Source organism: Lonchura striata, chromosome 15 (assembly GCF_050655825.1).
Source record: "Lonchura striata isolate lonStrDom1 chromosome 15, ASM5065582v1, whole genome shotgun sequence".
Lineage (NCBI taxonomy): Eukaryota > Metazoa > Chordata > Aves > Passeriformes > Estrildidae > Lonchura > Lonchura striata.
In genome coordinates, this window is record NC_140717.1 from 15,254,203 (window position 1) to 15,278,352 (window position 24,150).

General features: G+C 44.5%; 1 protein-coding gene across 2 annotated transcripts in view; it reads left to right on the top strand.

The window, feature by feature from the left end:
* TMEM132B (transmembrane protein 132B) overlaps positions 1-24,150 on the top strand; it is a 228,985-nt gene that overhangs the window by 37,154 nt on the left and 167,681 nt on the right. The window lies entirely within an intron of this gene.

Here is a 24,150-nt window from a genome sequence, read left to right on the forward strand (position 1 = left end):
GAACAAAGAACTGGTAAAAGTCTCTTGGAGGACAGAGGTTTTGTTTGTTTTGTGTGGGTTGGGGGATTTTTGCCCCTTGGCAGAGGGGGGAAATGCTTTTCATTAGAGCACACAGTTTATGCAAAAATCCCCTGCCCTAGGTGGATTATTGCATAATGCCTGATAGCATTTTCAAGCTTGGCTAACTGTGATTAGGAAGCTAAATGGAAGGAAAAAAGCACCAATTTTTCTTCTAAAGCCAAAGCTTATTTGTGTCTTTTAGCAGCCAGGGTGCTGGTTCCCTGGCAGGGAAAGGCCAGAGGTGCCAACATTGCTGAGCCAGGGGAGGAGGGCTCCCCACCCTCTGGGATTTGGGGGTTTGCAGGGTTTTGGGGGGCTCTGGGTGCCCAGAGATGCAGGTGCAGCGTGGCAGTGCTGAGGGACAGTGTGCCAGGCGTGTGTGCCAGGTGGGAGCTGCCTGCAGGACAGTAATGATGGAAGTGTAAAACAGAGGGAAGGGATGAGGGAGGGCTTTATGGAACAGCCCATTTATCTTGAATTCCCAGAAAAATCTGTGAGGCTCTGCAGGGCTGGCTTCTGTCCATCTCTGTTCAATATTTTCATTATCAATCTGGGTAATGGAATGGAGAGTAGGTTTGTTAAACTGACAGGTGATGTAGAGTCAGGAGAGACTGCAGATGCTCAGGGAAGAAGAACCAGAGTGCTTTCTTAAAATAATTCCTTTCAGTCTGGACAGATTGAAACGGTGATCTGGAAGAAGGGATGAGAGGGCCAAGTGCTAGCCTGGGGCAAGGATTGCAGCAGAGCAGGTGAGGCAGCACTTCAGGCACAGATTTGGGCTTACAGGGGCTCTCAGCAGCACAGTCACCAGCGTGTCTGGAATGCCAGAGCCATTCTGCAGGGCAGACACTGGGAGAGCCCAGCAGGATGTGGGACACTGTGAGACTGGCATCGCTGACAGCCTGTCTGGGAGAGAGGAACACCTTCCCAGCAGATTTGACATCTGAAAGCAGTTCAGGGACTCTGGGTGGCTGGGGGTGAGGAGACACTGGGAGGAGTGTTGCTGCCTATCCTGGACAGGCTGGGAATGCAGGGCCACTAAACCCTGGTTGGTAATTCCTCCAGCAGCTCTGCTGTCTGGCTGAGGTGTTTATGCAGAAGAAAGAATCAGTAATGCACCTTTTTTCTGGCTCACCCTTTTTTTTTAATATTACTCTTCTGAGCACTGGCCTAACTTGACTCTTCTTAGCTTTTATTGAACTTTAATTTTAAAAGAAGTTATTAACAGGGTCACAGCACTGAGCAGGATGGAGGCAGCTGAATTCCCTCTATGAAATGCTACTTTACTTGATTAAGTCCAATGACATCTTTGCATTCAGCTAACTAGCTCTCTGCAGGTGATAGAATAACTAATCAGAGTAAAAACATCAGATGAAATGAAATATAGACTGTAAACACCATTCTAATTAGTAGCTTTATGGGACTCTGTCAGTGAATGATCATGGAAGAGATTTCTTGTTTTCCATCTTGAGAATATTTGGGTATTAGTCATGGCTGAATGCCTGCTTGTGTCTTCCTAGCTGGGATTTAGGGTATTTTAATCCTGGTTCTCTGTGCAGGAAGTGCCAAAATCTGTCCTTGGCCTCACACTGACCTCTGGCTTTGTGTCAGTCGGATGAAGCTGAAGGAGGTAGCCTGGGTTTGGTGGCCCCAGCCTCTCCTCACAGTGGCCCCAGCTTCTGGGCATGGGTGCCCAGAGCAGTGGTTTCATGGGTTTTATTTTGGGCACAGTTGTTTCTTCCTTTCTCTTCGGAGGCAGCTCAGCCACATTTCACTTTTGGAGCCAGCAGCTTTGTCTTGGAAGTTCATCAAAGGTAATTTTCAGTAATTAACTTTCCAGCCTGGAAAACCAGAATTTCTTGACTGCAGAATTTCTGCCTGTTATGTAAGCAGAAACATTTTTATACAAAATCCCCAAACACTTCCCATCTCTATCTGTATATATAGACAGGGAACAGGTGGCTGTAGCTGCACCCTGCATTTCTGAGCTAATGGCTCCTGAGCTGGCAGGGGGTTACATCTGGGAGCCAAAGTGCTGTGGCAGACTGGGCAATCACCCTAACGGGGTCTGAACAGGATCCCTTGGGTTGGGACCCAGATATTCCCTTGGGTTGGGACCCAGAAATTCCCTTGTGCTGGGACCCAGAAGTTCCCTTGGGCTGGGACCCAGAAATTCCCTTGTGCTGGGTGGGGCAGTGGGAGAGGGGCTTTCCTGGAGCTGGGGTGGCTGATTGCTGGAGAGGTGGAAGAGCAGGGGGCTGGATTTTTATTTTTTATTTTTTTTAAAGCCTTTCAGAAAGATGGAGAGGAGGAATGATTTCCATGACAACAATTCAGTTAGGGAGAGAAGTGATGGCTCTTGGAGAGGGAATCTAAAGGGAAAGGTGTCACTGCTGTGAACCTGGAGGGGGCTTAGGGGAGAGCAGGAGACTGAGTACAATCAAAACATTACAACACAAAGGCGTGATTACTGCTTGAGAAACAGCACTTTCCAAAGGAAACAGTGACGTGAAGCAAGCCCTTGGTGAGGAGATGGAAGGCTGGCAGGGAAGGAGGAGGAGGAGGGCAGAGTCCTCCCAGCTGGTACCTGGCTCTGGGAGAGACCACACATCCCCAGGAGCCTCTGGCCTTCACTCCAGTGCTGCTTTTGTCTTTTGTGCAGCTGAGACCATCTTCTCTATTTCAGTGGACATGGCTGGAGTCCATGTCTGAGTAGGTAGAACACACGTGTGATCTCTGTTTTTTTTTTGGGCTTTCTCCTCTTGCCCTGAAATCCTGTAGTTGTGCCTTGCAGGTCCCAGCAGTCTGGTGTCCCTGCCTGCTGCCACCAAGTCAGTTTCTAACTATTTTCTTTTCTATTGTCACTCTACATTAGCTGATTTTCTTCCTATATCCTTGTGGCCAGCTCTCTTTAATGCTGACCAGAAATGGCCTATCATCTTGAAATTGCTTGGACCTTGATTGTGATTATTCTTCTTTTCAAAGTCCATAGTTTTGGGTGCCATGTAGAGTGGAAACCCTGGTTCTGGCACTGACACTGTCAATTTTGAAAAGTTTGCGTTGCTGTAAGAAGCTCATCCTAAGACAATGCTGACTAACAAAAAACCTCCCAAAAACTCCAAACAATCTAGAAGCAAAATGTGAATAATATCTAAACTAAACTTTGCAAAAACGCCATTCATTGAGCTATTTGAATTCTATGCAGCCACAGCAGGCTGGGAAGACACTTGGATACATTTTCCAGCCATAAAGCAAACAGGTTGTCAACTTGAAAGGTACTTGGTTATTGCTGATAAAAGACGTGGCCAGTAAAAGGTAGGAAGATACACTGGGAATAAATAACAGAGTCTATAAACAGTCAGTATTTGTTGTATGTCTTTGTAATGCAGTGTTTTTGCAGACAAGTGCACTGAAATTTCAACTTATCAGATAAAAACAACAAAAAAAAAAGGTAAATAAATTCTGCTTGGGATGGGAGAGATAGTGCTGTGCAGGGTAATCACTCTCCTCCAGCAGCACCGTGGCTGTGTGTGAGCATGAAGTACTGCCACGTTCCCCGAGTGTCGGAACTCCAAATGTCCCTCAGACATTTTTTGGAGGTTCCAGGCCCAGGTCAGAAGCATTTGAGACCCTGTCAGGCAGCTGGAAACAGCTGGGATTTTGGGTTTGAGCCATGGAATGATTTACCAACCTTGCAGGAAGAACAAATCACAAAAGTTTAGATATTGGAGTAGAAGTAGTCACAAAGTAGAGGGAAGAATTTTTGAGTGCTGTACAGGGGGGTTTTGGTTTTGTACATGGGGGTCAGAGGGTTTAAGATGGATTTGGGATTTGGGCCTGCCCTGTCTGGCTGGCAGCAGAGCTGAGAGGCTCCTTTAGTGTGAAATGCAGGGCTGTGATTTGAGCTTGGGCTGTTGTGCAGTGCAAGCAAGGAGCTGAGCTTGAGGCACCCCAAATCCTGCACCTGGGCTGCTGGGGGAAGTTCGAGGCTTTTGCCTTGCCCCAGCTCTGGCACTGAGCCCTGAAATTCTCATTTCCATAGTAGCTGTACAGGGAACCCCAGTTCTTGAAATTTTTTGATTGCTGACTTACGTAACTGTCAGGTTGTGGGGGTTTTTGGTGTTTGATTTTTAAATGTCACCTTATGTGAAATAATTATGCTGCCTTAACTGAGGAGCAAACATTGCCCTGTCGATAGAGTGAAAGCCCTGGATTGATGTTGGTTTTTCAGTGCAGTGTCTGCACACGATGGTGCTGCCTTTTATTTGCACTTTGGCATGATCCAGCAGCATCTGAAATGAATGCCAGAAGGAGAAGTCAGTGCATGGCTCCCCTTCTTTATTTTTAACTGATATTTACACATGAGGAGGATTTCACAGACCCCTCTGTTGCAGCCTTGCACAAAATAATCTGCTCTGTAGTGGCTGTCTGTGGAGAGCTGCAGCAGAGCCAAGAAGCATCCATTTGGAGGGGCTGGTATGCAGAAAGGGATCTGAGCAGGTTCCTGCATGTGGGACATGAGTGTCTTCCTCGTTTGTAGTCCAGACCTTTTTGGGTAGAACAGAAAGGGAGGAGAGGAGAACCAGCTGACTGATGTCTGAAAAGCTCTTCAGCATTGATGGGAAAAGCAAAATTGTGTGCATGAGGCATTGGGAATTACTGATGAAGCACTTGGGCCTGACACTGTATCCTGCTTTTCTTTTTTTAACAGATGATCTAGCTTCAGTTTTCTGACCTCTTTGGGTATTAGGATCCATCCATCTCACTGGTTCCTACTCTGTTGTTGTTCTGAGTTTAGTTCCAGGTCAAAAAGTCTCAATAATCCTGGCAGGAGTGGAAGGCAGAAAGGCAGAAAGCACTCTCACATTCCCAGAGTACAGCTCAGCCGTGTTTTTCAAGTGGTCGTGCTAAAAAGTGGATGTGCTTTAAAAACATGCACAGTGCTGAAGCCCCAGTTTAATTGCTGGTTACAGATGCTGCTTTTGATCCAAGCTAAACTTCTGAGCCAAGCTGAAGTTCTTACAGACAAGAGTTCATGAAATTCTAAAGAGGAGGAAATCAGCATTAAAATAGCATTTTTAGAGAATCTTAAGCAAAATGTGCACTTTTCAGTGAAGGCCTTTGCATCATAAATTAGCAACATCTGTCCTCCTATTCTATATGTCATTTCCTCTCCAAATCCCCTCCAGAATCTGCCATTTTTCAGAAGTATTCTTGGATACATTGAACTGAGGTTGAAGATGTTTCATAAAATATGCATAAGCACTTGTCACTTGGATAATGCTTCTTAGTACTTGCCATTTTGCTGTGTTTTAACAAATTAACCCTCCAAACCTGTCTGATGCCCATGGTGAATATGGGCCAGTATCAGGATGAGACTATCTTGGGCTCAGGAAATACTTGGAAATGGGTGTTCAGTTGTGAGAAGTGGCTGCTCTTTTTTGTTAAATACGTGGTGGTGACTGGTAAGATCTGAGAAATTCAGAGTATGGCTTACAGATAAGCTCTGAGATAGGTGGATTTTCCAGGGATGACATAAAGGAGGATAACCTCTTTTCTTCCCCGCTGCTGAGGTGCTGCTGCTGTCCCAAAGGGCAGGTGAACTCCCTTGGCTTTTCCAGGTTCAGAGTGTGCTTGGTAGAGACATAGAGCTGGGAGGGAACATAAAGGATCACCTTGTGCATGCCCCTGTCCCAGGGAGAGCTCAGCTCTGCCTGTGGAATTCCTTACAGCCAGCCTGTCCTTGTGGCTTCCCCATGATGTTGACCTTGGGTTGGTCCCAGGCAATCTGTTCCAGTGTTTCACTGTTCAGCAGATAATATTGAAGAATAAAGTCCAATCTTGGAAGGCTTCTAAGTGTGAATGAAAACATGTAAAAATCAATACTGTGCTTTACAAGGAGAAAATAGGTGTGTGATGACACAGGAAAGAGAAACCAGGCAGATTTAATGCCTGATTCAGGAGCCCTTACTCAAGCAGAAATTTCATTTTATTCCTAAATTCTTTTACTTCTCTTTAGAGTATTTAATGGTCACTTGGTAGTGGTGCATCCTGGGCTTTGGGCAGTGCTGAGGCCAGCTTTGGGATGGACTGCCTGACCTTTGGGCTGCTTGTTATGAAACCAGCAGGCTGGATTTGTGTGGGATGGAAGCTGGCATCACCCTGGGGCTGAGCAGGACGGAGACTGCACACCCTCAGTCCCTGCAGAGATGGGTTTTCTCTGTGCCCACTGAATCCCTGTGTTTCCCTGCACCCTCAGGTGTGCCCAGGCTTTGCTGGCATCTGTTCTGCAGGTGGAGGTGGCTTGGAGGTGTCTTTGCTTCCTTGCTCCTTGGGCCATGCAGGACTAGACAGACGTGATCAGGAATTACAAGGCAGGAGGGAAAAGCCAGCTCTGAGCTTCACTGGAAAAAACAGGCTTTGCTTTTTGGAAAACGTGTTGCAACTACTGTAAATCACAGAAAAGAAGGCAGAAAACATGAAGTGTGTAATGAATGTGACACCCGTCACTGAAAGGTCAACAGCTTCCTGCACAGGGGTAACGTGCATAAAAAATTAATGAGGCTCTCTAATTAGTTTGTTGTGGTGGAATTTTATTAACGAGACACAATCGATTTCTGGTTTATGCTAAAAACATAATGAAGTGCAGTGAAAGCTGGTCTTCACAAATTCCTGGTTCTCATTGATGAAATGACAAGAGCTGGAGGCGGCGTGGGAGCAGCACAGCACAGTGCCAGAGCTGGGAGCTGGATTCCACCTTCAGTGCCCCTTCCCCTGCTGCTCCCCCACGGCACCCTGCTCCTCCTGGGCCCTGGTGCTGCCAGGAACCCCAGCCCTGTCGGAACTCCAAATGTCCCTCAGGCGTTTTTGGATGTTCCGGGCCCAGGTCAGAAGCATTTGAGACCCTGGCAGGCAGCTGGAAACAGCTGGGATTTTGGGTTTGAGCCATGGGATGAGTTACCAACCTTGCAGGAAGAACAAGAAGTCACAAAAGTTTAGATATTAGAGTAGAAGTAGTCACAAAGTAGAGGGAATAATTTTTGAGTGTTGTACAGGGGGTTTTGGTTTTGTACATGGGGGTCAGAGGGTTTAAGATGGATTTGGGGTTTGGGCCTGCCCTGTCCTTCCTCTTTCTCCTTCCTCACCTCCATGTTCTTGGTGATGTTGGCACTCACAGATTGGTTTAGAGTAGAAAAACACATTTAATATAGGTAATAGGCATTGGGAAAAACTGTACCCATGTAACACGTAATGTACCATATAGAAGAGAGCAGCAGCCCTGGGTGGGAGAGAAGAAGCAGTCGGGGTCAGAGAGGATGTCAGGGTGTGTGTGTGCCTCTGCCTGAGCTCTGAGCAAACCACAGCAGCCCAAGGAGAAAATCTTTTAGATAACTGGCAATAAACTGCCTTGAGACCCAACAGCAGAGACTGCTGAGCCTTTCTTTGGAAGCTTGGGCTGGAGGAGAGACTTTTCCAGCACACGGAGCCACCCTGACCCAGGGTGAGCTCTGGCACTCAGCTCTCTGATATTGTGGGGTATCTTTCTATTCAAGGCAAGCCTTGGCTTATTTGCGTTGCAGGTTTTGCAACGTGTCGTGCTTAAGGAAAATTAATTTGTCTGGGTCTTTGCTGCTAGCTGTATATGCTGGAAACATTTTGATTAAAAACTGAGGAAAGAATAAGATAAGACTGTTGATTAGTTAGAATTGAACTTTTTCCTTTTACTCCTACACTTAGAAAAAGCAGACATTTTTTTGGTTTTATTGTGGTCTATATAATTAAGTGCATGAATAAACATACAGCATTTCTGAAAACTAATACTCCTGAAAAATCCTCAGACATGTTCTGTTTAAAATATTGTAATCTCTCATGAATCCTGCAGTTATTGATGTCCAGACAATGAGCCTCTAAGGCAGGAGTGTTGCAGGGAAAACAGGGTGAGCTCTTGGTCTGTACTGGTGTAAATAAACTGGTTGACACAAAACCTGCTTGCAGTCCATGTCAGGTGCCCAGGTCCACTTCTGCACTGCTCCTGGTGTGAGAGACAAACCCAAAAAAATTCAGCTGTGAGCCAAGAAGAAGAGGAAGGTTTCCTCCTCTGGGCCATCCTCCATTCCTGCACAGACACCTCCAGTTTCTCTGGACATGTGCTGGGGAGCTCCCTGGAGTGTGGACATTGCCTTCCTGTGTGCAAGTGCTTTAAATTTGGTCAATGTGAAGAACACACATGATCTCTTCACGTGCAACCTCATACCCCAGTCAGATGTGGTTGTACAAGAAGTGCTGTAGTTTTCCTGAGAAACGATGTGCCAGGAGCACAGGGGAGCTTTGTGGAGTCCCTGTCTGTATGAATCATTTATACTGCACGTTTTTCTTCTCTGTAACTTCCTTGGAACTTGAGAATTCCTTTGGGTGCAGACTTTGGGAAGCCTTGCTGGCTGCCCAGCAGACAGGTGCATTTTTCCTTGCCGAGTTTCAGGAAGACTTGTGCAGCATCCTTGCTTTTGAAAACAGGTCACTGACAAGCAAAGTGCCACACTGTGACAGGTGGTCACTGCTGAGGTTAAACCCAAGTTTTGCTGTGGTCTTGCATTAGCAGCTTTGACTGACAAGTTCCCCCTCCTGAGCTAGTTCACCCTCCATCTCCATGTTTCTGTCTGCCCAGCCTGGCACTGAGGGCCAGGAGGGTGACATCAAAAGGGAGGGTCGTTGTTACACTTGGCTGCCTATAAATATTTGGCTCTAAGTTTCATCCAAAATTCAGTAGAGATGGTAAGGATCAAAGAATGTGTTTAAAAGGGAAGGGCTTTTTTACTTGTTGTTAAGTAAGTCTTTGTTTCTTAGTTGTTTGGTTTTTCCAAGCTCACAGTAGGCTTTTATGAGAACTCTTGAAAGTTGTGGCTCATGGCAGGGACTTTTGTCAGATGGGGTCTGATGATGGAATTTTCCACATCAGGCAACAAAGAATACCGGTCTGAACCCCGCTGCACAGAGCAATATTTTCTTGTATTTGCAGCTCTTACACATTTTCTGTATGAGTAGAAGAACACTCCTTGAAGATTGGCCAGGAATAGATCTGGATTAGGCTGCCTTTGGGAGGCAGTGCTTCCTGTTGATTAGTTTCACATCCCACCTTGGTGATCCAAGTGTACTTGTTGTGTGTGAGAGGATGGGTGAGTAAAGATGGCAAAATAAGCTTTTTTTGCCAGCCATTGATTTTGCAGTGTGAGATACATCCAGGCCTATTATTCCATATCCATGCACAGAGAGGCAGAAATGCCTGTGGCTCAAGACATCAACCTTGTTCCCATCCTCTCCCAACAGGTCAGCTCCTTCCCCTGGGCTGGAATGTGGTGGTGGGACAATGTGGGGGAGCCTGAATGTCCTCAGTGCTTGGGGTGGCACTGCAGAAATGGGGATGGTGTGGGTTTCCCTGCCTGCTGTGTTTGGGGTCTTTCTTCTTGTCCCAGATTGGGTCTCATCTCTTTGCCTCTGGCTGACAGAGCAGTGCTGTTGTTCCTTAGGGCTGAACACAGCTTGGTCCCTGTGTGCTGATGGGACGAGGTGCCCTCTGCTCTTGTCCCACGCCTGATTTCCCACTCTGGCTGAGATCTGTGCTTGTTCCTAAAGAGGGACAGAGGGAACACACCCAGGCTCCTTGCCATGAGACCCAAGTCTACCAGAACAAGGGTGGTGAGGTTGGCAGAGGACAGTCTCTACTTAGACATCAGTCAGATGTTGACTTTTATGCTCAGGCAGATGTTGAGGCCAGCAGATAAATATGCTGCTTGAGAAGTTATCTAAATAAATTTTCCAGATCAAAGCACCGTGCAGAAGAGCCAAGAATTATTAATCTCAGAGTGCCTGGGAGAAGCAGCTGTTCTCCCAGCCCAGGGGGAGAAGCAGGGGTAGAAGGAGAGGTGAGGAGGGTCCAGGTAAACTGGTACAAACTGCAGCTCCTGGGGGAGAATGCTGGGCTGGAGCAACCTTTGAGGCAGGAAAGCTTTTCTCCCTGATCCAGCTGGCTTAAGGGCAAGACATCCTCATCCCAGAGGAAAAAGAAAGGTTTCAAAGTGACTTTTTGGAGTCATTGATGGCTGGGGGTTTTTAAAATGGAAATAGTGAGTTGTCAGTCTGTGTACAGTCAAGCTTCATTCTGCTCCTGCCACCTCCTCTTTGCTCACTGCTTCTCCCAGCGCTCTCTCCTGGACTCTTGCCTCCTGCTTTTCCTTGGGAGTGTTTTTCCTGCCTACTGCTGTCTCTTTTCTCCCTGTGCTGATTCACAAGGCCAAACCTGCCAGCCTGGAAGAGTATCTGAGCTCAGGCTCCGTGCTGTGCCTCTCTTGGCACGCTCCCCTGTGCCGAGCATCCTGCTGCAGCTGGGCACCGTGGCCTCACACCCACCGTGGGTGTCTCCAAGGTCTGGCTCCTTCCTTGGCATCCAAGCCCCCCTCGATCAGCACGAGTGGGAAGCACCTGCATTTCCTTCAGTCTCACTGGGAGCTGCAGGGGTTCAGGCCCTTTTGAGAACAAGCAACTTTTTAAATGTGTGCAGAAGCGTTGGATTTGATATGTGTTTTATGTGCTGGAAGGTGAGATTTCTGATCCTGCTGCTGTGTGTTTGTCAGCAGGAATAAGTATAGATGGAACTTGGATGGGGCCAGCTTCCCACAGAGCCCGGGGGAGTCTGGCTTGATGGATCCCAGCTCCCTGTGTCACTCCCTGAAGGCTTGTTAATTCTGAGAGCAGTCTGGAGCAAAGTCCTGGACTAATATTTGTCTGCCTCCTTTCAAGATTCAACACCTAGAGTCATGGTAGTAGATTCCTGGCAGTTGCTTCTGATAGATATTTGAAATGCTGATGTTCCAAAAGAGTTCTGATCCAAAGTGCTCATCCTGCAGCTGGAAGTTTTACCTCATAAATTCATGAATTGTCAGATCATTATCAAAATCATTACTTTTTACAACTTTCCCTGTATTTATTTAATACTTGCTCTAGATTTGCATTTCTGAGCCATTGTGGATGTTTGTATTTTAAGTTCACATACTACACTGCAGTTCTTATCTATCTACAATGCAGTTTTCTCTGAAGGAAAATACAGAACCAATTTTAATGACAATGTACAATTGCACGGACATGTCCCAAAGCCTGGGGAAACCTGTCCATTAAAAAATAATGGAGTAGGAAGTCCTGGCATAAAGTAAAGCCTTGAGTGAAATTCCACAGCTTCATGGACTGTTAATTCTTTATTAGGTTTTCCTAAGACTGAGATAAAAGGCATTTTATCTTTTTTAAGGTTTGCATTAACATGTCATTGAGTTTTATAGATACATTGATCTTCATTTGGCTAATCGAGAAAGGGTAATAGAAATGTGTGTCAAATGCCAGAGCAAAGATAACTCTGTAACATTTCAAATTTTTGTGTTATTTTTATTTATTAAGTTTTCTTCAGATACAGAATTGTAGTCAGTGTCAAGTTGTGAAACTCCTCTCACTGTATATTTTTATTGGCTGTCTAATTTTCTTTCTTTTCCTTTTTTTTTGATCTGCCTTTTCTTTTAAGTTAATTTGGCAGTGAAGTTGATGTGTGATCACTAAAAACTAACAGAGACAATTGACAAGATTTTTAAAAGACTGTTGTGTCTGATGGATTCTTGCCTCTCTTGGCTGAGAGTCTTTTTATACCGTGTTCCAATCTGAGGTGGAGCAGTGAAGTGTATCTTTGGATTCAGAGACTGAATCTCACCAATGTCAATATATTTTTTTTTTTGCTGCTGACCACGAACAAAGATGAATGTCTTTATGTCCTTCCCCTAATGGTGAAATCTGGGCTTGGTGGGAGCTGTAGGGACTTGGAATCCAGTCAGGGGCTGCTCTCTGCTCCTTTTTGGGTCCCAGCCCTCGGTAACTGTCAGTGAGCTCTTCTCTGGGTGTTTCACCATGCCTGTCTCCAGAGAAACACATCCCTCACCCAGACTCACTGAGTACATTTAAGGGAGTCTCTATGGATAAAGCTTTATTAACAGCTGTCATTATTAATGAAGATTGTGCAGTGGTGTGTCGCTATAGGACACATGAAAGCACGACGTGAGCCACCTGCTATTTGCAAGGTAAAGAAGAAAGTTTATTTGCTGACTCCAACTTTTATACTTTCCCAAAGGTGCCAGTGGATTGGAGAGTGAATGGGCCACCTCTCCAAAGACATTGGACAAACCACCAGTACATCAAGTTTCTCCACACCCATGAAGGAATGCAAAACAATATGTTGTTTATAGAAAGTTGTGTGAGAAAGTTTTCTAACAGAATGTAAACTCAGAAGGCTTTAGAAAATCCTAAGAATCAGGGAGACATCAGTGGGTGTGTTAGCTCTGTGTATGCAGGCACATGAGAGGGAAGCAAAACGAAAACTTATTTTTGTCTTCTCTGTGTTGAAAGTGTCCATCTTCCATCAGTTCTGCTGGTGCATTAGGGAGGGCTGGCGAGAAGCTTTGGATTGTTGTGGTTCTCTGCAGCTGGAGAGAGCTCAGCCCCAGCTTGGGTGCTTGTTCCCAACCTCGAGGCACCTTGACAGGCAGGGAATGAGCGGAGCTCTGAACCAAATCCCCTGAGCAGCCCTGTGGGATGGTCACCTCCCTGCTCACCAGCTCTCAGAGGGGAAATCTTCCTCTCCTGCTGCTGAGACGTCTGCAAGGACTTCACTGATGGAATGGGCACAGGTTGGGTGGTCTCAGAGATGGTCCCCTTCGTGTCCAGGGTTTATTCCATCCTTTCCTTGCCAAAGCATCAGAGCAGCTCAGATCTCACATCTCATCCTCAGCTCCCAGTCCTGCAGCCTCCAGCAAATGCTTATTTTAGCACCAGCTGGCTCTGATCCCTTTGAACTCTCTGATATGAGATTAAATGTTAATTTATTACATATCATTATAGGATTATATGTTATCTCTAGGATAATGGAATCCAAATGTTAGAATAGCATGTTTGAGATTTAGTGCTTGTACACATTTTCCTCCACTCAGGAAACAAGAATAGCTAAAGGCAGAAGACTGCACAAGAGGTGAATTAATCTGTCTGATCACAGCTAGCCGAGAGCTCAGGCTCTGGAAGAGTAAAACCAGAGGTTCATAATCTTTTTGCAGAGTTCAGAAGCAGAGGAGAAGTTGACTGAATTTTCTAAAAAATAAATAAGTATGAAGAAATTGTTATCTGCTTTGGCTGTTCCATGGGCAAAATCCCATGGATAAATTATGCAGTGTGAATTATGTACTTGGCTCTAGATATAAATGCCAGACAAAGCAGAGTGCTGAAGTGACCTGGATGCTGAATTTCTGCAGAGTTTCATTCTCTAGGCTCTGGGTAGGTGAGCAGTACTGGATGTAATAAGATCTGACTTGAACTTGAATTGACTCAAACTTGAACTGCAGTGGTGATGTTTCCACACAGAGGTTTAGAGGTGATGCCACGAAGCAGAAGCTGAACACGGCTCTTTTGCTGTCCCTGTCACTGCCCATGATGGCATTTTCAGATGGGCAGATGCTGCTGCTGAGCTGTGATGAGCTGCATTCTCAGCACACAAAACGCTGTGCCCAGGCACGTTGGGCTGTGATAGTGACGTCCTGTGACTCTTATTCAATTGTATAATCCCTCTGTCATTGAGAAAAGAATTAGATCCAGCTTTTTGCCTTCTCAGGCAATCTCAAATCTGGTCTCATTTACTCCTCTTGACTCTTGGAGAGTTTGAAAATGCTGTCAGCTAATGCTCATTATCTTTTATTGTATTAATACATTGACATGAGTGAACCACACAGCAAGCATGACCTCATCCAGATTTGGGTTTTGCTCAAGAGTTTTTATTCCTTGCCTGTAAGTTAATAATTGTCTGTGAGCAAGGTAACTGTACTTGGTGCCTCGCAGCATGAAAGTCACAAAAAGGTTTCAATCTCTTTATACACAAATATTTTGACAAGATCTCCTTGAACTGCCTCCTCCAGAGCTATTGGGAATTTTCATTGTGCTTAGAAAATCAAACTCTAAATTGTGAATTGGCGACAGGGAGAGAAACAAACACCCAAGAAGTGCTGGGTGAGGCCCCTTCTGCTGTTCTCCAGGTGTGAATGACAAGCTGCAGCCTTTGATTGCTGTAGGAAGAGCAAAGAGGTACCAGGGGAGGGTTATTTTGTCCTTTCTGACAGCACCCGCCGTAAATTTGTAAAATATGTCAAATGTGTATTCATAAAGTAAAATAATGCATTCAAGCATGAGAAATTATGCTTTTTTCTGGTACTGGGATGTGCTCGAGCAGGGCTGTTTCAAGAAGCAGGGGAGCAGGTCAGCAATCACACTTGGAATGCAAAGCTCTCTCCTCTCTAACAAATTAATGGAGTTGCTTGAGGCTGTTGTCATTCCAAAAATAAAATGTTGAATTAAGTAAAGAAATCTGAGACAAACCAGAAACTTTTGTTCTGGGTATTTTGGGCAGGGGAAAAGAAAGAGGCTGTCATTAGAAAGGAAGGATTTGTGTTTTCATGTGCTGCTCCTTGAGAGGCAGACGTGAATTGATAGCTCAGAGATGTCTGAAGTGCAGAATTAGGCCTGTGTGCCTAGATGATAATATTGGTTACTGGTGAGAGCCATGCTAAGTGCAGGGTGAAGCCTGAGTTCAGAGAAAAAAGGCCCAGACATCTCTGAACTAACAGTGGGGAATCTGTAAAGCCATGGAGCTTTTATTTAAAGCAGCCAAAAGGCTGCATGCCCTTACAGGTCTCTGTCCTGGTATTTTCTATCTTGTGCTTCAATTTCCCAGTGGGAAAACTCCCCTGGAATGATCTCTGTGCTGTGGGTGTGCAGGATGGGGACACAAATCTTGCTGGAGGCAGCTGCCTGCACCTCTGCAGTTCAGCAGGGAGACCCAGGTGAAAGCTGACTTCTTTCCACAGAGCTGAACAGTGCCAGGGTTTAAGCAGGAATTTACACTGCTATTGTAAACGCAGGTGAGGCTGGTGGGAAGGAATGGTGATGTCTGACTCCAGCTCAGAAGGCTGAATGATTTATTTATTACAACTATGCTATAATACATTAATATACTATTTAAAGGAGATACTAAAACTACAAACCTACTTTTCTAACTACCATATCTAACTCACAACTCTATCCAGAGTCCAGCCCCAGGTGGGTTGGATTAGCCACCAGGCTCAAACAATCCTCACCAGAATCCAACCGAGCAACCACCCCAGGTAAACAATTCTCCAAACCCATTCCACATGGGAAAACAAGGAGCAGAAATAGAAATTTTCTCTTTCTTCTCTCTGTGCTCCTCTATGAAAAAATCCTGAGAGAGAGAACAATTTGCCTGCCACACACTGCTAACAGTGCCCAAAACCAGCATGGGTAGTCAGAGATCAGCAGAAATGGGGAGCAAAAATGGGAATATGCTCCCAGCTCAGAGCTGTGGGGCTGCTGCCCCACCTGGTTTTTTTCTGGGTGTCTCTGTGGTGTTTTTTCGTGGTCCCCAGCAGGGCCAGGCGTGGCACAGACTGCTCCTGGGATTACAGGCACAGTGGGATATGGATGTGTGCTGGTGAGACAGAGGATTTTCTCTGCATTCAAGACATATCAGTGTTGTTAATAACTTTACAGGGGGTTTACTGTAAGCTGCTTTTGTGGTTTCATGCAGCTCTTTGGGCCCATCAGTTCAGAGCTCGTTGCTCCAAGAGCTTTGAATCAACAGGATGGAGAATCCATGAAAGCCCATTGTTCTGGAGAAAGGCTTTGGACCAACTTTCCTCCTTTCTGATGTTCCTCTGGAGAAATCAGCATTTTAATATCCTGTAATTTTCAGCTCATGCAAGGAATTTTCCAATATCTCTAAAGAGAGATGCTTACATGAGGAGAATCATGAGTGCCCTAAAATGATGTACCTGTGTTACCTGTGGGTGCAGGAGTGTAGGAAGTTTCTGGTATGTAGCACTTCTAATTCCTTTCCTTCATTCTGGATTTAGGTATAATACTCAAAACCACTGACTACAGTCACAAGCTGGGATTTGTAAAGAGAAGCACAGCCAAAAATCTGTGTCCTCCAGAGCATGAGGGGAAGGGTTCAGCCCAAACCAGGGGAGAAATTATTGCTTAGAAGAAAAATGGAAAATGCTGAAGCAGATTTAGGGAAGGATCCCTTTGAAATAATAATTGCTCCTTAAAATGAGAATTAAAGAAATGCATTCAGCACTGTGTTTCTTTGCTTTGTTTTAATGCTGAACTCAATCTGGGAGTAATGGCAACCTGCCTTAGTGATTTGGGGAGCAAAATAGGCTTCCTGGAAATTTGGGAAGAGGAGTTGAGAGGGACTTTGTGGTTCCTGGAAGGCAGCTGTGCCGTGGAGTTGTGGGATGCTGTTTATACCAGTGCCCCTTGTTCCCTGCCCATCCTTTTGGGGTGCCATTTCCTGGGGGGTGAGGGCATTTACCCCAGTTCTTTCCTGCTGTGCCAGGGAGGAGCTTGGTGAGAAATGGGGATGCGCTTTGCTGTCCAGCTGTAGCTGCTTAGATCAATATCTGCAGCCAGAGAGTGATTTTAATAAAAGGACTCGCTCAGCTTTGCTATCTCCATGACAGATAGACCCCAGCTCACATAAATCCTGCCCTTTCTCCTGTCACTCTCTTGGCTTTGTGTGACGTGTAGGTGTTTTGACACAGAATACAAATATTTCACAGCTGGATAATGGTTTAGAGCATATATTTAAAAGATTTACTTTTGCAATCACCTGGTGCCTTTAGTGAATGTGTTTGGTTTGTAAAGCCTCTCTGTTATTTGGAGAACATATCCACTCACTCCCATACATGTATTCATTTTCTGTTGTTTATGAAATATCTCTGAAGGAAAATGAGTTTTGCTTTGGATAAGGGTAGGGAGCCCTCTCCTAACCTTCGTTTTAGCAATGAGAACCTCCAGTGGCCGTGACAAACCTTATTTATCAGGTGCCAGGAGGGATGCACAGGGGTTGTCAGTGTTGGCAGCTGCATTAGCAGCTGTTTCTCCTCTCCAGGTCATCAAAACAAAATCCCTGCATGGTTAATCAGGTGTTAATTCTATTCACACTAGTAGCTCTGTCCTTCAGTTCTTTCAGCTGATGAATTTGTGACCTTTAGCCTCCAATTGTAAGTGGCAGGACAATTCTCTGTTGCTGTTGCATGGGAGATGCAGAGAACTTTGCCAAGAGCAGCCTGTGACTTTTAACCACTGTATTAACAGCCCTGATCAAAACTAAAATGCCAAGTTAGGCCAGTGATCAGCCCAGCAGAGCAACCCGAGCCACTGCACCAGCCACAAGAAATGAGAAAACTCCTGGGGGGTTTCCTGTCTTCAGCATCCTCCCTGCTCTGAGGTGTGGGCAGCCAAAGCAGCTCTGTGCAACAGCAGACAGACTGTGCAACAAAAATCTGCCATTTCTCTCCAGCCTAATGGCAATTTTAAGCCTTTTTGTTTTTCTCCAGTTTTCCAAACTTTTGCTGATAGAGAACCCTGAATTAATCTTCAGGCCTTTTGGGTATTGGATTACGTTCTGTCCCAGTCCTTTCTGTGACAGCAGTGCTGGAACTGGCATGGGATGCTAATCCTTCTGTACCTATTCACTCAGTCGTAGAGGAAAAGGCATGAAAGCAAATTGCTAGTCCAAGCTAAATTTAGATTTATTCAGTCGGAGTTAATTATAATCTTTATTTAGTCCCAAGCGACGCCTTCTTATCATACACTTATTATAGCTGAGAAAATTAATTTTTATTCTACCATAAAGGTGAATGTAATAATCTGGGTTCAGGGAAGGGATTACTTTAATAAGATTTATAGGCAGCCTTTCAGACAGCACGGTTTTATTACTATCTGTAGGTGGCCTTGCTGCACATATGTCTTTCAGTATGGGTGACTGTGCAAAATGCAGGCAAGCTAAAAACTCAGCTCAGAAACTTCACCACCCAACTTAATCTGCTGGCAGTGGCAAGCAGGCAAAGCACTTGCCTTGCTTTGGAACACAATAACACAATTTATGGCTCAATGTGTGTCCTGATCAGGGGTTTCATTCATATGCATGGTTTAATTTTGCACTTAAAAATGTATTTTGGTAGACAAAAGATTTATGAGGCCAGAGATGTGCTTTAAAGCTTTTTTGGAAGCAGAGTGCTGGGTAAGCATAGGCATGTGGTTTCTCTGTTACTCCAGCCCGTAAAACCAGGTGCCTTAGCTACGCTTCCCACTGTACAAGGTTCAGAGGGAGCAATAAAAGCCTCTAAAACTTTTGGGAGGAGAAACTTTAGTGAGGAGTGTGAAAAATGCATATTATATGGCTCTATGCAGATAGTTACTTTATGTATTATGTTATATTGGTTAGTTGTGCTTTTGTGGTTAAAATGAAGATTTTAGTAGTTAAAAAAAAAATAGAGACCCTGTATGTGGTGGGGGAGTTTCTTTTTTTTCTTTTTTTAGGAATGAGATACTTGCTTTGAGGAACACCTGAATCTTCCAAAGGAGAGGAATTTATGGCTTCTTATCAGAAGAAACTAATTTCTTCAGGCCTTGCTCAGACTGGAAGATGCCAGGGGATTAAAGGAAACAGTTGACATACAACAGAGTTTCTTGTTTAGAATAGAATGTATGCATAACCATAAAGGATACATGAATATGCAACAAGTGTATTGGTTTAAGGGTGATTCCTTTGATCACAAGTCATGCTTTTCCTGGCTTAGTGTCCGAGAGCATCCAGACATCCGTAATTCTTTACTTCTATTGTCTTGTAATTGTCCTAACTCTAAATTTTATTACTCTAATTGTATTACTATTTTTACAACCATTTTATTATTATTCAACTTTTAAAATTTTTAAAAACCAAGTGATTGGCGTTTTCCACAGGAGGGAGCCAGGAGCTCCCTGGTGTGGGAGGGCTGCTCTGCCCGTGGGCACTGCACACCCAGCTCTGCTCTGGTCCCTGGGCTCCTCCCTGCCAGGACTGACCCCTCACCCTGCAGGAGAGGCTGAGGGAATTCTGGAAATTCCCTGCTCTGCTGAAAGGGAGGCTGGAGCGTGGCTGAGCTTTGACACCCTTCTGGAATGGGAAGGGGCCAGAATCTGCTGCCCAGACTCCTCTGCAGCTGCACAAATTTGACTCAGACTTTTGGAGATAAGGATGTGAGACATTGTCCCAAGCCAACAAAAGTTAATTGACCTCTCTTCAGTTTTAGATGTTTAGATTAAGTTGGATTTTTTTTTTTTTTTAATTGCATCTTTTTTCTTGTCTTTCCAAACAAGCTGCTGGTCCGGTAATGTTTTGCAAAGCAAATCTCTGTCTCCACAAATGTGTAATCAAGATTGAATGGAAGGACTGTGAATTGGCAAGTCCTACATCAAGTTCTATCCTTCCATCAAATTAGGATAAGAAGAAGAGAGAATGAGAAAACAGTTTTAAGGATTTTTTTCATCTTTTCTCACACTTTTCTTTTTTGTATCTTGACAGCTTCTGGTCTGACTTTAATGTGAAAAATGTACTCCCGAACTCTTTCTTGCAGTGTCATTGTACTTTGAAATTCCTCTGCTGCAGCTGGAAACACTGACTGTCATTATGGCTCTTTTTCTGTGCAGTGGGGTTCACTGGATAGCAAAGCCAAGCAGTAAAGGAGGGAGGCTTGTTTGTGAAGGGAAGGTGATGGAATTTTTCCTGCTTCAGTTGGGTGATGGAATTTTACCCCTCAGGGTGACTGCGGAGGGTTCTCCTCATTTTCCTTGTGAGTGTAAAGCTGAGGAGATGAGTCACAGGATGGGCTCTGAATGTAGGAAGTAAACAGTGACATCCTCCTTTCCTGGCTACTTCACTGCATTCTGAGTGAGTCAGGGAGAGCAGAGGGGGGTGTTCATCCCCACATCCTCACTCACAGTGCTCAGAGGATGAATAAACTCGTAGTAGACTTCCACACTGCAATCATCCTCCTCCTTTTCCTCCTGCCAGCCCCAGGAGTCAGAGTTTTCCCAGCTGTAGCCAGGCCAAATCACCTTGGGCAGCCTGGCTGGGGTTCTGAACAGCATCCCTTGGCAACGTGAGACAAAATGACCCACACAGCTGGTCCAGAATTAATTATTTTCCTATAATTGATGAGTTCCAGAATAGCTTTCCTTGTGGAGACACCCTATTCTGGGGCACAGTGTGTTTTTATTCAAGGCTAATGCCTGCAATCCCAGAACAAAATAATTATTATGAACAGAGCCATTTTTATAGTGGAATAATATACATGTGTAGTTTGATCTTTGTGGTGTTTCAGAGGGGGCTGGTGGGAGGGGCTGGTGATTTTTCTCCTGTACAGACAAGCCATTGATTGCCTCTGTGAGTCATGGATAACATCATAGCACTTACTGGCACCACATTACTTGAAATGATTCCTCTTTTACAAAGAGGAGTGTCTCTATGAGCTCGCTCTGCAGTTCTGATGATGCTGCAGGAAAGATGAATTTTAACATTTTCACAGTTTTTCCACAGGTGCAGGATTGGCTTCTTGTTTGTTTTCAGCGAAAGAGGATATTGAAAGAGTTGCAATTTTAAACAGTTGTTGTTCCTTGCACCTTCAGCTTCAGAATTACTGATGGCTTATGGAAGACTTGGCTCCTGTTAAATAGTTTGCTAAAACAGAGAGAAGATTAGATGTGAAATTTGGTTTTATGTTCCATCAGGAACTATTTTCATTTTTAGCTACAAAATGATGGTTTTAAAAGACTTTACTCTTACTAAATCTCAAAATAGATGCATTGTTTCTAACACTGACCTGCCACTGCCACCACTGTCTTCCAGCAGGATACTTGTTTGATTTCTTATTAAAAAGTAGGAAATCTAAGAAATTCAGTGAAAGATTCAGTGGAATCTTGAGTTCCATGAATGGCAGATTTTTGTTGCACAGTCTGTCCTGCAGCTGTGGCTTTGCTTCTCTATTAGTCCTGTGCTGCTTTTTGTGGTGGCACTCCAGGGACAAGCGAGATTAAAACCAAAAACTGTGAATAATTTTATGGTTAGATAAAAAAATGATCAAGAGAACAGAACAGAAGCTTCATTTGAGGCGTGAGCTGGGCAGGGTAAGGACCAGGAGGGGACATCTCTGATGCTCAGCACTGCATGCTCTGTGTGTGCCTGCTGCTTTCCTCCCTCTCTGTGCCTCAGAAACATCACAAGGGGATTTTCTTTCCATCTGTACTCTGAGTTTGCAGCATGAGCTGGGCTATGAGGATAGTGCCCAACTCTGGAGGGAAGGATTTTAAGCATAGAATTGCAATGATGATGTTTTAAAAGCTGACCTGTTGCTGTAGGTGTCAGTAGTTAATTAATCCAAATAAGTGTCTTAAAAGGGACAAAGCACCTGCAGAGAATCTGTTACAAGGGAAAAGTTTTCCAAAATTCCATCTAAATATCTCAATTCACATCCAACAGTGTGTTATTTCCACACATCTCCCCTCAACACCCCCAGTGCCCCAGACTGCCCTGTCTGAGGAAGCACTGGGCTCTGGGGAAGCTCATTTTGTCCCCATTTACCCCATTTACGTTTGCTCAGCTCTTGCTCTCTTTTGGTGCCTAATTAGAATGAACCCACATTCTGATTTAATGTTCTGCCCTCTCTGATCTTTCTGGAGTGCTTATTAAAGGATCAGGTGATTTTTCCATGGCATTATGGCACACCAGAAAGCTCCAAATGTGTCTGGTTTCTGATCGTTGCTGTAAGGAGATTGATGCTGTGGTGCTGATGTGCTGAATTAAAAAGGTGGGGTGTTGGCCTGCCATCGTATGAAGTATTTCTTTTTAGATCTTCCTACAGCATCATAAAATGCTGCTAAATTCAGATATCATATTTTGTTGCAGGCTGGTTCTAGGACAAAGCCCAGCCCTGTCTGCTGATGTTTATGGCTTCCCATATAAGCCTTCAGACAGAATTTGTGTCTCATTTTGTTTGAGTTACAGCAGGATGATATCCCAGTCCTCGTGCCAGTTCTGAGCAGAGGCACTGAAAAGTTGCCACTGAAATGAAATGGAGGAAAGGGAAAAACATCCCTTTTAAACTTCCTGTAAATCACTGCTTGAGAGAGATAAAATATCTGCATAAAGTGAGTGTGGGAGTCCTGTAATGTAAACACAAATGCATTTAAGCCTTGTCTTGTTTTTGGTTTGTAACTATGTCAGTGTTTAAATCTCCTCTGCAACCTGGTGTGTCTTGGGAGGAGATTTTAGCTCTTGCTCCAGAAATCAGAGGGTACTCTTGCTGCTCTGGCCCCTTGCTTATCTGCTTGCTTGCTTATCTGTATGGCTGTAAAGTTTTTAGGTTAAATGCAACTTCTCAAAAGTATTGCTTTCAAATGTAGTTCAATTTATTTACAATTAATCCAGAAAGGGGCTTGTCTGCATTTTAATGTTTAGCAAAGAAAGAATACCCTTCCTTCTCTTCTGCCTCAGCTTACCCAGGATCAAAGTTCACTTTTTGCTCCTGAGTTGGGAAGCTGCATGATGGCAGAATGTATCAAAGTGCCCTATAATAATAATTATAATGGTTAATAAACCACAGGGCAGAAATGGGGCTGCTGAAACGTCCCTTGGTGACTTTCTGCCTGGGGAGGGGAGCACCCACTGCCCATCATCCACATGGGATGGGAGATGTGGCAGGGAAGGACCAAGGACAATCTTCCTGACTAGCAAATTGATGTCCCACGTGTGATGCCACTGCCAGTTTCTCATCATTCGGGTTTCTGCATTTCACCGTGGGCTGTGCTGGTGTGTTCCAGAGCTGGGCTGATGTTAATGATGAGAGCAAGGCAGGGGACACCCAGCTGGGGCTGTGAAGCTGAGAGGAAATCCTGACCTGATCCCCAGGTGCAATGGTGAGAGAGGAGATGGTTGGCAGAGTGTTTCCTGCTGAGAATTGTTTTTATTTTGGCTGTTTTTGTGTGATTTTTGCATGTTTATTCATTCCCACAAAGCATATTCCAATGGCTGAAAAACCTCCTTGACACAAGAAAACTTACAACAAAAGTAAAGGCAAAAGTGCTGAAATGAGAGGCTTTTAAACAAGTGTAGATAATATCAAACTATGGAAAAACAAATGACCAGAATTTCAACTGAGAATGAGCATGGAGCAAAGTCAAATGGATGAGATTTGGCCTAGAATCTGTCTTTGATAAATGTAGGCTTTAAAAATACACAACCTGAAAAAAAAATAGCTTAAATATTAGAGCTTTTATCTCTGCTAAATCGTGGCTGCACGTATCTGAGTCATCTGGCTGGAGCAGGTGTAATTGTTTGTGTGCTGTGTATCTGCCCTGCCCAGCCCTGACAAAAAGTGAAATCACTGCTCAGCTCTGGAGAGACAATGAGAGCTCTGACCTTAGCTCTGCCACTGTGCCTTTGTTATCTCTGTGCATTATGGAACTGCTGCCTTGGAATTCCTTGGCTTTCCGTTTGTTTCCTCTGAGGCAGTCCCAGGAGCTCGGATTCAGCTTTTTGTTGGAGTGTAGGAATTGTTAGTTTGAAAGAGCCACTGTTTCTGGTGGGATCACAGCCCAGACTGAATATATCTCACTATTAATTAGAGACCAGCCCAAACCAAAGATGGCTGTTTGATCCCTCCCTCCCTCTGGAATCTTTTCTTTCCTGGGAAAAATCGCTCGGTGCTGGCTGGAGGATTGACCATTGTGTTGTAGAGAAACTTTTGTGGTTTCCAAATGTGTTTTATTCTCCTCAGGAATTAAACCAAAAAATCTTTCTAAGTGTCTGAGAACCTTCTGTGTGTAAAGGATTTCTCCTTCTCTCAAGTTCACTCTTGCCTCTAAATCCATCCCACTGAGACCTCTATCAAACCCATATATTTTTTTGTAAAAAGTTTTGGTTTCAAGAACATGAAGCTTTTATCAGGTTCTCACTGAATTCCAAGCTGCTGACCTGGCAGAATGGATTGGGAGTGATGCAGATGTTCAACCCCCATTGCTTGGTGTGTTAGTGATGGTAGATTAAAGGAAATGTTCATTTTTTACTGCTTAAACGGTTCTGTTTTGCTGCTACTAATATTCAATATGCCAGTTTCTTAGGCA